Below are 17,335 nucleotides of genomic sequence, written 5' to 3' on the forward strand. Positions count from 1 at the left end.
GGAACGCTTCTCCCTGAGGTTGCTGCCTTTTTGCCCCTCCCTCCGCGGTGTTTATCTTGGCCTTGCCTCCCACTTCTTTCTCTTTCACTTTTCTTTTCCATGGGGTGTTGGGACGCCCTGGGTGGAGGGCAGCAGTGGAGTCCCACAGAACTTTCTCTCGCAGCCCCTCAAAGCCCTAGGGAGGCAGGTGACTGCACACTCTGGACGGCGCGAGCTGTCGCCCATCTAGGGTACAGCAGACACTCAATGGAGGTACAGGACTCAGCTGCCAAGCGTTGGGAAGGGTGGCGGTAGGGTGATGGAATTTTCCCTGACAGCCTACGCCCGCGGCCCCTCCCAGCTGCTGCGCTACTCACGCGTCTCCCTAGCTTGGCCACCCGCCCGCAGCCCCGCCTCCTGACCGCGGCTACAGTTTTCCCTTTCTCTACGTGCAGAGGGCTTTTCCCTTCTGATTCTTCATTTGCCTCCCGGGTTCTTTCTCCTGGCCATCCTCTCACCTCCGGAGGAGCGCAGAGTACTTCTCCCTTTGGCCCTGGAGCACGGTTGCCAGTGCACCGTGTGATCCGTGATCTGGGCTGCGGGCGCCCCTGCGCGTTGCGCTCCTGCTTGCGAGGCCACCCGGCCCACAGTTTGGGGCGTGCGTCTGGTAGCGCCCGCCAAGCTCCCAACTTCTGAGAAGACGCGGTCTGGCAGCTTTGAGCTCTGAGTACTCTGAACCTCACCAAGCTCGGAAAGGTCAAGAAAGGTACTGCAGCTCTCGGCTTTTCACTGGGTCCCCTCCCCAACTCCTCAACTGGGCGAACTTGGGCGTGCTTGCGTGCTTGCGTCTGGCTGCTTTGTATGCAAAATGAAATTACTTCTGACTTTGATCTAGAGGAATTTTCAAGAGACTGAAATTTGCGGCCGTAACCCGTACTTGGCAGTCAGGCTTGAGTCGTGTTAGTTCCAAATCCTCAGGAGCCCATTAATTTCTTAGATCAGTGACATCTGGAAGAGAAGAACTTGAGAGATATGGCAGTGAACTGTATTGATACAAAAGTCAAAATCCATATCCAAGATGAATTTAAATGAAAATAGGGCTTTTTTTTCTCTTTAGTGCTATTAGGTCTCCACGGTATAGTGGCACACAATTCAGCAAGAAATTTAAATTTTATTTATGTAAGGGTATGCATTTAAAATTATTTTGACTTCAAAGTGTGTGTAAGGCACCATAAATCTTAAAGTGATGCTTCTAACAGATTCTTACATAGGATGAGTCAAAAACTGAAACAGGAAGCGAAGTCGCTATCCCCAGCTGTTTTCCATTAAATATTTTAAAGATGTTTTTTAATGCTGTGATATTAGTCCTGCCCCTTACTTGCACACGCTCGCCATCCTGCTTTGTCAGTGTGGCGAAAGAGGCTGCATTGAGTTGTATTGAATTGTTGGGTACTGGTTGGGGATGTCTTGTTTATCTAACTAAGCAATGGCCACAAAGGGGACCAATCCAGAAAGCATCAGGATGCTCAACTATAAGAACATGTAAAAGCCTGTCTTTTGTTTTAACAGCACTGTGGTGGACACGGTAGACAGAGGACCAAAAGAGTATGCAAGAAAAATGTAGACAAATATAAAGGGAGTATTTAGGACCCTGCAATGGCCTTTTTGCCTTTACAGAGGAAAAACAAACACAAAGAAACAAACCAACAAATTGAGGCTTAAGTCAGTATCTGAACACTCTCAAGGTTTTTTGTGATGGTTTCTTAACGTCATATTCCAGAAAGTTTCTGAAGTGGTGTATCTTAACAATTATATGTGGATTTCAAAATGAGTTTTCTTTTTGCATCACAGATAAGCTTACCTTTGAGCTTAATTTTTTCATGAACTTTAAAAAATAGCCTTGTATTTCCTCCCAGAGTTTCAAACTGAAGTCTCTCTTGCATTGTCTGCTGCTATGCAGCAATGACAGAGAGAAGTAAGGCCGGCCGCTCGTCCAGAACCTTCTACAAGCATGTTTCCCCATGCTGAGTTTTATTGCTGTCTCCTCACTGGAGTTAAAATTCCAGAACCTGGAGTGGTAGTTCAAGTCAAAGTTTCCTGCAGATTGCTGTTAGATTTAATGTGATTTTTGTTCTATGAAATTAGCATAGTCAATATCAGCAGTACATTGCAAAGGAGTGTTTTTTCAAATATATGTGTTTTCATCACCTAAGTAGAGGATAGGGAGAAAATGGCTTAATATTTCTGGAGTAAAATTTGCAAATTGAAGATTTCTACTCTAGGGGGTTCTCCCATCTTATACTTGATTCCCCTGATGACTAAAGGATGGTTGTAAGCAGGGCTAATACAATGCTCTGTGTGTGTGTGTGTGTGTGCAGTTCTCTGAAGAAGAATATGTAACTCTAATTAGGTTTTTAAATGGGTTTCCGGCTCAAGACAATTTTAGAACTTTTGGAATTCTTCATACAACTTTTGGAATTCTTGTGTGTTTGTTTATCTTATACTTTACTGTTAAGATCTATTCATTGTATTAATTCTTTTTCTGAAGCTTAAACACCTGGGTTATCTTCCTCTGCATTCTCAAGCACATTAACAAGAAGCAGGATCAGAAGTGGAGCAGCAAGTGCTCAAATTGTTGCCTAAATGGGTTTCTGCTGGTGGCACCTTTACTCAATAAATCACAGCTCTGGCCCACCGCCCCCTACAATTTCTATATTCTATATAAGCTTTCACAAATCAGAATGTGTTTATCTTTCCTGGTCTGGTTTATTTCGCTTAGCTTAATGATGTCTTTTTATCTGCATCTATTTTTGCTGCAAAAATCAGGATTTCATTTTTTTAATGGCTGAATGATGTTGCTTGTATACATTACATTTTATTTAGCCAATTATCAGGAGTTGGACAGACATCTAGATTGATTGTTAATGTTGTGAACTGAGCTGGTGTGAACATGGGAGTACAGGATTCTTTGTACTTTGCAATTGATGAAATTGAAGTCTTTAGTGGCTAATTTTGCCTAGGTCATGTATTTAGAAAATAACGGAACTGAGATTCCAACTCAGATAGACTCAAGAGTGTTGATATTTATGGGGATTGTTTCAATAGCAATATTTCCCACGATCTGTCCATGACAATCATTTACTATATCATTTTAAGTTTGCATTATGGCAGAATATCAGTGTTAGGTGATTCTTGTATGATAACGGATAATATTGATTGTGTGAGGATTGCAAATAAGTTACATCCATGTGAATACATATATGTGAATAATCCCTCAAAGAAATTTCTTTCATGCTCCTTGAGTGAAATTGTGTAACATGAACAGTTTTTTGGTGAAAGAGCTCAATCAATAGTAGCCAAATGTGCAGTGCTCAATTTATCTGCCATTAGCTGCTCATCTATCTATCTATCTAATATCCAAGAAGAGATTAGACCAGACCTTCACATTTTTTTCACAAATGGAAACAATGTAGTTCCCTCTCTTGGAAATCCCCTTTAGAATTTACAGCGGTAAGATTTACAGTTTACAGTTTTGGCAAGGAACCAACTGCTTCTTTCACTTAAAGCTTAGCTCTTACATTTGTCTACCAATGGTAGCTCTTATTTCATGAGCTTGTTAAAGTTGGACATTGCTAAAATAACTTACTGTCATGTTATTTAAATGAATTGCATGGGAAAATTTCATACTGAATTTGAGAAAAAGGTTGTGGTTTTTAGTAAGTATTGGAATATATTAAGTAATAACTATTTGATTGCTAGTCTCACTAATTAACTGTTGTCAAGTATATGGACATATTGCAAATATTCATATATGGTGTTTGTGTATACATAAAGTATTTAAAGATTGTATTTTAAGACTATATAAAACATATATATATATAAAGCATACACATTTAAAGATATTATATATATTGAACCATTTGTCAATGACTGTGAATATATAGAGCTGTTCATTTTTATCGTTTCCAGTTTGTATTGAATAGGAAAACAAGAGTCATCAAGAAATCTTGGTAGAGAGACTAAGGAGCAAATTACTGGCATTCACATTATCCCAAATGGAACTTACGGAGAATTTGAAACTGATAAAAACGAGACTCCTGCTATGTTGACAATTAATCTACATGTCCTCCCTGAATTCTAACAACTACTGTGGTTTTATTCTCACTTAAAAAACGTAATAAACAATACTGATGGGCAATTTCTTTCGAATTAAGACACAACTAGTAAGGCATTTATTAATTAATTATTTATTTAAGAATCAGAGGGAAAGACCTTGAGCTCCTTTGCTCATTCATTGCCCAAACACCTGGGAACTGGAATGGATCCCACGTCTCCCAAGAGAGTCATCAGTGCTGCATTCCAGGGCCTGCCTTAGCATTTCCAAGGAGCTTTAGTCAGCAACCAGAGCAGCTGATTGAACTGGCCTACTCCTGTATGCCACATGGAAGTCTTCATGGGTGTTGTTACTGCCACCCACTCCTTTTATCTTGATTCTAAAGTTAATGTTGTTTTGTGAATATCCTGCTTTATCTTCTGGAAAGGTCACATAAACACAAATGAAATGGCCATTTTTGTGCCTTGAAATAGATGCTGTTATCATTTGGGGTGATGCAGTACTATCTGTTACTCTGCTTTATGTTTGCGAATGTCATGTTTTTAATAGTCATACATTGCTGAAGTCAGAGATTAGAAATAAATAGGCTCTTTGAGCTCTCTTGACTCTAGCAATATGAACTCTACATAATTCATATCTACTACCAGGATATTTGGAAATGGTGCTTCGTTCCAGGGCAGTTCAATGGGACTGAAACTAGGGACTTATGAATGGATAGCAAAGTCTGAGTGTAGCACGAATAGTAATGGTTCCTCCAAGGAGGAGCAGTGCAGAAAGACAAAGAGAGTGACAAGAATTATTTGCAAAGTTAAAGGAATTGAAAGTGAAATTAGACCTACAGGAAAAAAAATATAGTAGTGGGGTAGAAAGGGTTGGGGGCTTGGATTCCACCTTTCCTTGTGAGACGCAAAAGGGGCACAGAAAAGGGCCTGGATCCCTTGTAAACACAGAGTTCCTCTAATTGCTGCTAAATTTTTTCAAGTGTCTTTTCATTGAAATTCAAAGAAACAAGTTAACCCTTAGGACTTTGCTGGATCTGAAGTTTCAAATAATCCTTCTTTAATGAAACATTCTTCAGTTAGAGATTTTGATGTTATTCCCATGTTTTGCCACATCTTAACTTCTTTCCTCCAGCCAGCAAAATTAATATATAAATGGAAAATTTAATCTTATTTAAAGATTTTACTGTTCAAATTATTCTTTTATTGGAAAGGTAGATTTTTTTTTTTGCTTTTGTTTTGTTTTTTTCATGTCCATATCCCTTTGGTATGAGTATAGGTAAATACTTTCTGAAAGCTGAGCTATATATATGGACAGAAACAAAGAACAGACAACACTGGCCAAAACACCTGGACTACAGTTGGTTGTTTCCACCAGTCTGCTAAAGAGTGACTTCTGCCCAAATCATCTAGACAATCGTGACTATTGAATATTTTATGCATTTGGTTGTTTTTTTTTTCTTCTAACTCGCTGTACTACAAAGCAAGCTCAGAAGACTAAGGACCTGAAATATTGGAATTGCCATTTACCCAGTTGCTCTCTCTCTAGTTTAGGGACCAGTAAACTATGACCCACAGGCTAAATCCATCCTGCTATCTGCTTCTAAGAATGAAGTTTTATTGGCACACAGACACATTCATTTGTTTACATATTAACTAATGCTGCTTTTGGACAACAAAAAAGGTGAATGGTTCCAATAGAGACCAAATGTCCTACAAAGCCTAAAATAATAATTTGGTCTTTCAGAAGTATATTTGTTGGTTCCTGTTCGTGTCACTTCCTCACACATTCCGCATATCACTGCCACATACACTTTTCTAAAATTCCAATTTTGTCAGGTCATTATACCTCATAAATATTTTATTATTATCATTATTATTATTAATTATGTTGCATTATGTGACACAGTTTCATACGCTCTGGGATTCCCTCAACCCCTCCCTGTGCCCTCCCCCATGGTGGATTCTTCCACCTTGTTGCAGTAGTACAGAGGCGATCGGGCACGTTCAGGGTGGTATGGCCATAGACTTGTTGCAGTATTACAGTTCAAATTAAGTCAAGATTCTTTCTTTGCATACCTATATCAAGCATGCAGTCCAGCATCTTATTGTCCAGATAAATTCAACGGTTTCTTGGGGAGACCATCTCTGGTCTGAATGTAGAGCTGGCAGAATATCATCCCGATCAATTAAAAGCCCCAATACAACATTAACAACAATTTATAACATTAATTTACATGATGTTGAGTAACCAATATGCTAAAAAATGCAAGTTCTTGTTTTTTTAAAGATTTATTTTTTTATTTTTATTGGAAAGGCAGATATACAGAGAGGAGAGACAGAGAGGAAGATCTTCCGTCCAATGATTCACTCCCCAAGTGAGTGCAACGGTCGATGCTATGCCGATCCGAAGCCAGGAGCCTCTTCTGGGTCTCCCACACGGGTGCAGGGTCCCAAAGCTTTGGGCCGTCCTCGACTGCTTTCCTGGGCCACAGGCAGGGAGCTAGATGGGAAGAGGGGCCTCCGGGATTAGAACCGGTGCCCATATGGGATCCCGGGCGTGCAAGGTGATGACCTTAACCACTGTGCCACCGCGCTGGGCCCAAACAATGCAAGTTCTTAACCACATCCTGTGACTACTTCATTGACATTTCAATTTCAGTTTATATACAGAACCGGCTGCTATACACCTTATAATGGCTATAGGGTACTTTTCAGCTGTCTCATCTCAATTTTCATTTTAGTATTTAGCAGTTTATAGTGTTGAAGCATAGTTTTGCTGAACTTGGCAGATTTTAGGATAATCTAAACTGGCTTATAACTCTAACAAAGCATATGTCAATAGTTGAGGTGGTGAACAGTTTTAGGAGGGGTGTGCAGAGAAATCCTTAATACTACCCCAGTGAGGAGTAACTTATTTTTGTGTCCTACCTAGTAAGATCTATGTGGATCCACACTGACCATCTCCTGCCTGGTTCTAAGCTTTCTTTGTTGTTCTCTGTCTGCTATTCTAATTTTTTGTTTGTTTGTTTTTTTTTGGGGGGGGAACTCTGGAGCGACCCTGATGGTCATTGCAAGAGAGGTGGGAATCCAAAGTCGGAACTCAGTAAGGACCAGAGAAAGCTCCTCTCTCTAGTTCCAAAGGAAGTTTGCTGTTGTTCTGTTTCTGCGGACTGCTCAGGGCTCCTGGCTGTTGTTCCAATGACCTTGAATCCTGTGAGGTAGGATTTGGGCTTCTTCCATCCCATGTGATATATCCAGACAGGAGTTGGTGACCTCAGAGTTCTCGGCCTCTGAAGGCACTCCAGTTCCCGTTATCTCCTTGGCAGTTGGGATATAGCCCTTGGTGCCCATACTGATAGTCCTTGGTGAGGATCTGGGAGTCTGCAAGGTTGGGATACAAGCCTCCTCCTGCCCTCCTGCTCCACTGTGGGGTCCCCTCTGCTCTGTGCATATGACCTCTTGTTAAGAGGTTGTCAGGATCACTCTGATTCCCTCTGTATGACTTTATAGTTTTGCTAATGTCTAATGCTAGGTCAAGTCTGTTATCTATAAGTTACCTGTTATATTTTTGATAGGTTATACTTCACATCTTCCTCACACATTCTAAGGAGGTGGACGATTTCTCTGCTCTCCTGCCCCATTACAGAATAACATAGGGTCTTGAAAGTGTATTAGGTTTTACAGCTCTTTGACGTAGATCATAAGCTGTCTGACTCCCATTGATTGTTGGTTCATTGGTTACATCACAATATCTTATTGTATGTGATACAGGCTATTTTGGGGTTGGAATAATGTTACAGTTTACAAGTATTGTTTTTCAGATTGACATCATTTCATCTTAAATTAAGGAAAACATGTGGCATCTAACCTTTTGGCTCATTGGAAAGGTAGATTTACAGAGAGAAGGAGAGACCAAGAGAGGTCCTCCATCCGATGGTTAACTTTCCAAATGGCCGCAATGACCAGAGATGAACCAATCTGAAGCCAGGAGCCTCTTCTGGGTCTCCCATTTGTATGCAGGCTCACAAAGACTTGAGCCATCCCCTACTGCTTTCCCAGGGCACAAGCAGGGAACTGGATGGGAAGCAGAGCGTGCTGATGTTGACACCACAGGGTAGAGTGTTAGCCTGTTGAGTTACTGTGCCAGCCTACAATCATTCTTTTTCAATAATATTTTAAGTATTGTTAGTGTGCAACTAAAAGATCTCAAAACCTTGATAAATATTTATAGACATACAATTAAAGCTTTGTGGAATAGGCATATGGAAGTAGATAGGGTTGATATCAATGTTTTATTCAAAATATTTCTCTTATATCACCTTCCAAATTGCCCCTATCCTTGGCACCATGGTGACACAGTGCACAGAACAGATGGATAAGGGAGAGATGTAGGAGAAGGATGATCATGAAAGGGAAAGCAGGCTCGGAAATCTTGCCAGAAACGTGCTGGCTTTGGGCATATCATTGAAATATCTCATTAAGACCCTGAAAACACACACAGCTGAGCTGCAATGCTGCCCCAAGTAACACAGAGGCCTGAGAATGACATGAGTAAAACGGTTCTGGTGTCCTGCACACATTTGCTACTCTTTGTCAGCCGTTATGGGTCTTGTTCACCATGTCCACTAACTACAGATCTCACGGTGCCTATTGACTGTCCAGGGAGAACTACGCTTTCCTTTATGTAAATTCATCTGGTGACTACCTGCATTTCCCGTAATCACTTTTACAACTCCAAGTTCATTTTATTACGTATCTGTCTCTACACTTACATTGTCAACAAAGTCAGGACAGTGTCTACCACGTACCTCACAGACAGCTAATCTCAAAGCTGATTTGTACTGACTCCACTGAGAGCCACGGTGCCCATCAGAAGGTTTGGAGTCATAGAAGAGCCATGTAAGAAAGTGGGAGACATAAGGATGAAAAATACAAGTATCTGTAACAATGTAATCAAGACAGCATTTTAGGAAAGTTAGTTTCAGTTAGAATTCACAGCGAAAAAGAGAAATTAGAGATAAGGAGACCAACCCAAAGTCCACCACAGTGAATTGAAGCATATAGTCTCATTGCCATTTGCTGCGCTATTGTCATTGTTTTTTTCTGTCTCTAGTGGGTCTTTTCCATTAGCTCACAGCTGTGCTATATATTTTTTTCCATTAAAAACAAAGCAAAACTCTCATTGTATTTCTCTTCTGTTTTTTTCTTCTGCCTTTGCTACCGTATCTTTGGTTTCTCTACTTCCATTTCCACTACTCCATTGAAAATACATTTGTCAAAGGTATTCAGAGCCTCTATATTGCTCAGTGCATGAGATAAACCTTGGTTCTCTTTCTATGTATTCCATTAACAGGACATAGGAGTTCTTTACTTGGCTTCTAGACTATCCCTGCCTCTGCTTAGTTTCCTCATCTTTTTTGCTGATTTATTATTTTCCTAACCTGTGAAAATAAACTAGCTCAAAGGATCGGTTCTTAAGTTTTTCTCTGTCTGCACTCCCTTGGAGATTTCATCCGATCTCGTGGCTTTTAATACCTTCATCTACTGATGATTCATAAATTATGTCTGAGGTCATGTCTTCTCCCTTCAACTCCGACTCATATTCAAAGTCTATTGGATGTAAGTTTCTGTGCTCACATAGCTTCTCCCATAGTCCTCCACATTTTAACTGCTGTCATGTTCATGTGAATAAAAATTCAGTTAATGAAACTTGCAGTAATCTTTCAGTCTTCCTTGGTTCATACCCCACATTACACCTGGTATGAAATTCTTTAGGTATGCCTTGAAAACATGCCCCGCCTCTAACATTTACTCACACCACCATTGCTATTACCTGAGTCCAATCTCTACCAAATCACTGGGCATGCTTCTAAGAGCTGTTCCTGCTGCTCTGCTTTCTTGTACTCTGCTGCAGCTTCTACTCAGCACAACAACCACAGTGCTTTAGTGATCTGTCAGTTGAAAGTTCAACCACACGACAATAAAGAAAAATACTGCAAGTCTAAGTGGCTTAAAATAGAGTGACTTATTATTTGTTTTAAGTTTCTATATAGGCTACAGAAAGTATGTTGAATCATCTTGAGCTGTTAGATATAAAGCATCCAGGATATCTTCTACATTCCCATATTTGAAGTCTTGCCTAAGACAGATGGAAAGCTAGTGATATGTCGGGCATTTTCCTATTTAGCCTCTTCACATGATGAACTTGTGCTACACATGCTAGGAGTCTGTGTGGCAAAGGGTGGGGATAGTTCAAGAGTGGGACTTCTTAGTGACTTCCAAGATGGGTCACACAGCATCAAGTTCACACTTAAAGGTACTAAATTATATCTGTAACGTGAATAAGTTGTCTATGGTATGACATCTTCAGGGCAGAGATCTGTGAGACAGAAACACAGTTTGGCTACTCTTTTCCTTTTGCACCAGCATACCAAGAAAAATACAAGGCGATTTCACTTCAATGAATGCGATTTATGAACATGAAATTGGGGGCAGGCATTTGGCCATGTGGATACCTACATACCATTCTGTAGTGTCTGGGTTTGAATCCTATCTCTGTGCTCAATTCCAGATTTCTGCTGATGTGCTAGGGCAGCAGGTAAAGACCTAAACAGTGAGTCATTGTCACTAACCTGGGAGACCTGAACTGAGATTCTAGCCCCAGGCTTCAACCTGGCTCACCCTCAGCTGTTGCAGGCAACAGGTAGTAAACCAACTCTTGTTGGTCTCTCTATTTGTATCTCAAATAAATGTATGCAATAATTTTTTTAAACAAAGGAAATGGAAGAGTACAAGCACGACTGCATGGCAGTTTCGGATCCAGCCAGGTACAGTGCCCTACTTTCCTTCCATGTAGCAGAAAGTGTTCCCAAGTGAGGTTACAATTTACTCCCTGGGAATGGTTTTCAGCAGCTGTGAAGTTCATTCTTTGCTCTTTTGGTTTCTGCTCCAATTCTTCTCTTCTTCCACAAGAAGTTGAGTTGCCTGCTTCCTGCTGATAGAATTAGGGACATAGAGAGCTTCTGGTATTCCCTTTTGTTTTTGCTGTTGGTATTTTCTTCTTTCTTATCTTTAAATTTCAGTTCTCTTTAAACTGTTGGACACATTCTCTGAGCTTTACTGGTGTTAGCTTCATTAGACATAGGATTTCCCCCTAAACTCTTGAGGTGGCTTTTCCTTGCTTTGTCTATGAGTCAGGTTGCTGCTGTAGGAAAAGCTGTCAAGATTAGAAGCTCTTTTGACAAGCTGCCTAAGCCCATGAGGTACCACTTGAAGCTCTTCAGAGTTGTTAATGAGTGGTATTCTAGTTACATGCTTAATATCATCTTCTAAACTAGCACAGAGTTTTAGTAGAACCTGGATTTGATCTTTTCCCTAAAAACATTTATTTCTTTGAGAATCTTGTGTTGTTTTGAAAAGCAAAGATGAGTGCAGATATCATTTTCTTACCTAGCAAGTGTTAGGTGGAACTGTTTCCTCTAAATTCCACTTGTACATTTCAGGTGTCTTTCTCTTGCAGTACTGAAATATAGACTGCTAAATGAAGCGAATACTCACTTTCCAAAGTACGTCTGCTTTGCTTTGTGTTATGGCAAATGGTAGTGATGTCAGACATCTTGCCACTGTTTAACCTTTGTTACCCTCTCTGCAAATTCTCACAATTCTGTCACTACCTTTCTAGAATTACGAACAGTGTTCTCAACTCTTTTGGTGAACACTGAGTCCCATTTCACTTTCGCAGTCAGTAATTGTCAGAGAATAAGCATCTCCAAAACTTTGTAGTGTAAAATAAGAATTATTTTATTTTCTCAATGCTAAAATTTTGGATAAGACATGGTAGTGATAACTTTTCTCTACTCTGTAATATCTGTGGCTTCAAAGAATATAATTTAATTGGCTAAGTAATACCTGAGATGGCTTGAGACACTGTGTCCTGTAAATGAGGCCTCAGTACTGACACTTGCTGGATTCCTTGACTTTTCTTGGACCTTCCAACTTGCTAGATTTGACTTTCTTACAACATCGAAGTCTCAAGGTTGTCAGACTCCTATCTTGGATAGTCTCCAGCTTCTACAAGACAAGAAGGGGGAGCTGTAAACCCTGAAAGGTCTGCATGAACAATTACCAAGCTGTCTGTCTCATTTTAATGAGGGAAGCCAGTCAGACGACCCTCCCAGGGTCTACTACCTAATGAGTATTGTCATGGCTGTTCATGGGGGTGAGAGTGTTGATTGGCTGAATGACAACTGCTATCTTTGGAGATTGCTTGCCTACCATGGTGATACTTTTTAATATTAATCAGGCCATGTCACTTCTGTATTACAAACCCTACTATTGCCTTCTCACAGTGTTCCATACGTCGTCAGGGGATATGTAACCCTAATTTCTCATCTGCTATATTTTCCCCTTGACTCACTGACTCAGTCACATGGACAGAATTTCTACTTATCAGCCACAATGCTACGGTCTTGTCTAAGGGTCCTCTACCTAGAATGCTTGTCACTCAGATGTTGTACACTTCCTTATCTCATTTGGGGCTCACTCAAATGAAGCTCTCCGTGTCTTGTATTTTTCTCACTTCACTGCCATGGATGCTCCCTGCTTTACCTCCTCTTCATTGTCTGACAAACACTTATCACCTGACAGAGAACCAAGTTTGTTGTACCTTATCCAAAACTCTTGGGGTGGAATATGCTTTGTTGTTAGGCTTGTTTTCATATTTTAAGAAGTAACGTAATGTCCTTATGCCATCTAGGTCTAGGAATAAACCTTATTCAGTCACCTCCCCTAAAATGAAATAAAAAGAAATCTTATTAATAGACATATGCAAACTCAGTTCATGTTCTATTAGCTGATGATTTGAGAAACTTTCAGCTTATAGAAACTTTTGTATTTAAATATTGCAGGAAAGGGAATGTAGACTTATGTATGTTGTATTTGTTTATTGGTTTATTCACTTTTTTGCTGTTATTATGACAGAGAGAGACACAAAAGGAAGAGCAGGAGGAAAGGAGAGCAAGAGAGCAAGAGTGAGAGGAGAGAGACAAGAGAGAGAAAGAGATACCATTCATCTATTGGTTAACTGTTCAAACAGCCTGCAGCAGCTGGGACTGGACCAAGCTGTAGGCAGGATCCAAGAACTCCTTTTGGGTCTCCCACATTGGTGGTAGGAACTGGAGTATTTGAGGTACCATCTGCTGCTTTCCAGGCACGGCAGAGTAGCCTGACTCAAAACAATGCTCTAATATGGAATGTGGATGTCCCAATCAGAAGCTTAGCCTGCTGGGTAACAGAGCCTACCCCTGTTTTAATTCTTTTCTTATTAAATGTTTGTTTGATTTTTATAGGAAAGGTAAATTTACAGGGAGAAGGAGAGTCAGAGAGAAAAAAATCATCTGTCCACTGCTTTACTCCCCAAGAGGGCGCAATAGCCAGAGCTGAGCAGATCTGAAGCCATGAGCCAGGAGCTTCCTCTGTGTGTCCCATGCGAGTGCAGAGTCCCAAGGCCTTGCGGTATCCTCTGTTGCCCTATCAGGCACAAGCAGGGAGCCACATCAGAAGTGGAACAGCCTGAATTGGAACTGCAACCCGCATGAGATCCCAGCATCTGCAATGTGAGGATCCAGCCATTAGGCTATCTCATCAGTCCTATATTCATTTGCTTTTTAGCACACCCCCATACCACTAGAATATGAAATGTAGTGAATGATGTACATTTTGATTACTTCATTCATTATTATATCCCAACATCTGTCATAACCTGGCATATAATAATATATTAATAAATCTAATTTATTAGTACATTTTACTTATTCAGTGAATTCTTCAAAGGCAATGTGGTCAGGCAGTTTTCCCAGACCTTCCTGACCTGAATTCAAACACAAACTCTTGAAAATGTCTCATATGTTAGTGAATGTGCTAGACTGAAGATGGACAGAGCTATTTGTATGAAATTTTTGGTTTGTGAGTTAACAAGTAGAGAAATACTGATAGAAGCCAAGTATCAGAATAAAATGTTTCACAAGGAAGATGTCTCTGTTGAAAGTTTGGAGTCACGTAAGATGACCAGAGGGGCCATCCCTGAGTTTGGTATATATATATATATTTTATTACATTGCATTATGTGATACTGTTTTTTAGGCACTGGATTCCCCCTCCCCCTCCCCACAGAGTTTGGCATTTTGAAAGAATGCGTGTTGAGGCATGGTCTTCCAGAAAAGATTGACCAGCACCCAGATCTTTGAAACAGCATTAGACTTCATGCCCCCCAGAATTTGGTAGCCTGTCATTCAGTTTCCCTGCTGAACTCTTGAAGGGTTTTACAGCCTCCATGTGCTTATTCTTACACACTCATCTTTAAAGAGTGTTTTCCAGTTTTCTTGCCAAATTCCCAATATTAATTATTTTTTCTTCTGGCAGTGTTACCTACATCCTTCTTTTGTGTACTCTCTACTTAATGGATACTTCTGTAGCAGTTCTTGCAGTAATTTTCTATTTTAACTGCGCTCATATTGCTTTACTTCCAGACTAAACATGTAAGATACAAAGAATGTCAAAAATGGTGGAGGTGGAGTTGCATGGGTTGGTATTTGAGAGATAATTTTCCCATGTGCCTAGCGTTTGTGCTCCACATAGTAAACCTACATATGATAGCTGGGTGTGTGTGTAGTAATAGTGGTAGTAGTAGTCTATTTTATATAGCTGATAGATTGAGTAAGGTAAGGTTATGAGAAAACAAGTTTGACTAGGTCTGACTCAAAGTAAGCTAATAGTAATCCCGTGGTTTGGGCAAAATTATCCCACTGTAGTTCTTATTATCAAAGTCAGGAATGAAAACAGAATTTCCTGAGGGCTTGATGGGGGCTAGGCTACAGAGAGAATCCTTATGTTCGTTGTTGGGAATAAAAGCTTTTTAGAAGTCTAAAACTTCAGTTAATGAGAGAAAATTTAGTAAAGGCACACTCTATTACCCAGCTTTCTTAAAATAGAAAATCTTTTATTTTCTTAGTTCTATTTACTCAATATTTTGAAAATAGAAGTATGTACTCCGACAGAAATATTATAAAAATCGTTTTATTGGTATGTGCATTGGTATCTCTTCTGATAATCCAATCATGTATATATATATACACAAACATATATATGTTTGTATGTTTGTATATATGTTTGCATATATATGTTTGTATATGTATTTAATTTTTGTATATGTTTTAATTTTTTAATTGGAAAGTCAGATATACAGAGACCAGAGAGACACGAAAATCTTCCGTCCAATGATTTACTCTCCTAGTGGCCACAATGGTCAGAGCTGAGCTGATCCAAAGCCAGGAGCCAGGAGCTCCCTCCAGGTTTCCCACGCAGTGCAGGGTCCCAAGGCTTTGAGCCATCCTCAACTGCTTTCCCAGGCCACAAACAGGAAGCTAGATGGGAAGCAGGATTGCCAGGATTAGAACTGGCACTTACATGGGATCCTGGTGTGTGCTTGCAAGGTAACAACTTTAGTTGCTAGGCTACTTCACCAGCCCCTATCAGGTATATTTTCATTCTACCTGGAAGGCAAGATCTTAGTTTTCTCACTTTGTTTGAAGAGCATTACAACTTGAGACAAAAGATTGTGATGATGGCTTATTCACCTTGACACTGGGGAGTTTATCTTCTAAGCTTTAAAGACAGCTTTAAATGCAAGCCATGTTATTCTCAGTTGCTCACTGTACAAAGGATGGCTTGCAGGCTAAGCTTGGCAGTTCAGATGGGCTAATAAGGGATCAGAAAACTGTTCTTCATTGTGCCAGATATTCATCGATCACCTTCTTTCTCAGTGCTGTGAGGAATTAAAACAAAACAAAACAAAAACAGACATGATACTCCTCAGGGATGTATTATCTAGTGGAGCGATTAGTGTTTGTATGTAAAGAAACATTAATTCTTATTTATGATGCCAAGCATTTTAACTTATCTAATTCTACTTAATTCACGAGGAACTTTCCTCCTCAACTTTTCAGAAGAGTAACCTGAGGCAACAAGAGAATACGTGACTGGCCCAGACTCTGGTCTCGGGTTTGAATTCATGCTTGAAAAGTATGCAATCTTTACCTACTTGGTACTTCCTTGTTAGAATAAGTGGAAAGAGGAGGTACATTTTATTTGCATATAAAAGCAATGCAAATTAAAATATAAGAGAGTTTATAAAGATTGCCAAATGGAAGACTTTTAAAAATTTCAGTTGCATTTAGTCTTAAATATAGCTAAGGCAGCAGGATTAGTCAAATAATGCAACATTCTCCCACAGAAATGCACTTGCCACAATGAAATACAGTTACCTTAGGAATTGGAGTTTGCTCAACATCAGGAATTCTGTTAGTAAATCTCATGCACACTAGAACAGTCAATATCAGATTCTTAGAAGAATAAAAATAAATGAGACTTTTAAATATAAGAATCATGGCCTGGCATGGTAGCCTAGTGGCTAAACTCCTTGCCTTGCTCATACCAAGAGCCCATATGGGCACCAGTTTTAGCCCCAGTGGCCCCACTTCCTATCCAGCTCCCTACTTACGGCCTGGGAAAGTAATTGAGGACGGCCCAAAGCTTTGGGACCCTTCACTCGTGTTGGAGATCCAAAAGAAATTCCTGGCTCCTGGCTTTGGATCAGCTCAGCTCGAGCCATTGCAGCCACTTGGGAAATGAATTAGAAGATAGAAGATCTTTGTCTCTTCTCCTTCGTATATATCTAATTCTCCAATAAAATAAAACAAATCTTAAAAAATATAAGAATAAATGAGATCTTTCAAAGTTTGGTAAAGGATATCTATGAGAAAATCCCTAATAAACAGCATATTTAATGCAGAATTTGATCTAAAATATCCTTTATTGTTGGGAGACAAAAGGAATGACAGTGTTGACACAAATTCTCCTGGAACACAGAAGTCAAAGGTTACAGTAGCTGATTCTTACTGAGAAGTTACTAGGTGCCATTCAGTTCAAGATCTCCTTGGCCCTTGGAGGGAGGGAGATCACCACACCTTGTCCTCTGAGTCCGAGAACGTTTGCTGAACTACTTTGAGATAGCGTGAAACAGTTGTTCCAGAGGCATGTGCAGGCTGTTCTGTATTCTGAACCAAAGCATAGCATAATGAAAATAATGAAATAATAAGAAAATAAGTAGAGTGAAAATGAAAATAAGTAGAGTGGAGCGAATTGCATTGCAAATGGCATTTTGCTGGTGGTCATGATGATATGG

General features: G+C 40.0%; 1 protein-coding gene across 1 annotated transcript in view; it reads left to right on the forward strand.

The window, feature by feature from the left end:
• Nucleotides 1-554: 554 nt before the first annotated feature.
• The window catches only part of IL15 (interleukin 15), a 74,594-nt gene continuing 57,813 nt past the window's right edge, over nt 555-17,335 (forward strand). The window contains exon 1 of the mRNA XM_040967108.1: nt 555-745. The gene's annotated coding sequence lies outside the window, so the exon portion shown is untranslated. The remainder of the gene's footprint in view (nt 746-17,335) is intronic.

Source organism: Ochotona curzoniae, unplaced genomic scaffold, assembly GCF_017591425.1.
Source record: "Ochotona curzoniae isolate NIBS_2020 unplaced genomic scaffold, NIBS_Ocur_1.0 scaffold_4506, whole genome shotgun sequence".
In the NCBI taxonomy this organism is placed as follows: Eukaryota; Metazoa; Chordata; class Mammalia; order Lagomorpha; family Ochotonidae; genus Ochotona; species Ochotona curzoniae.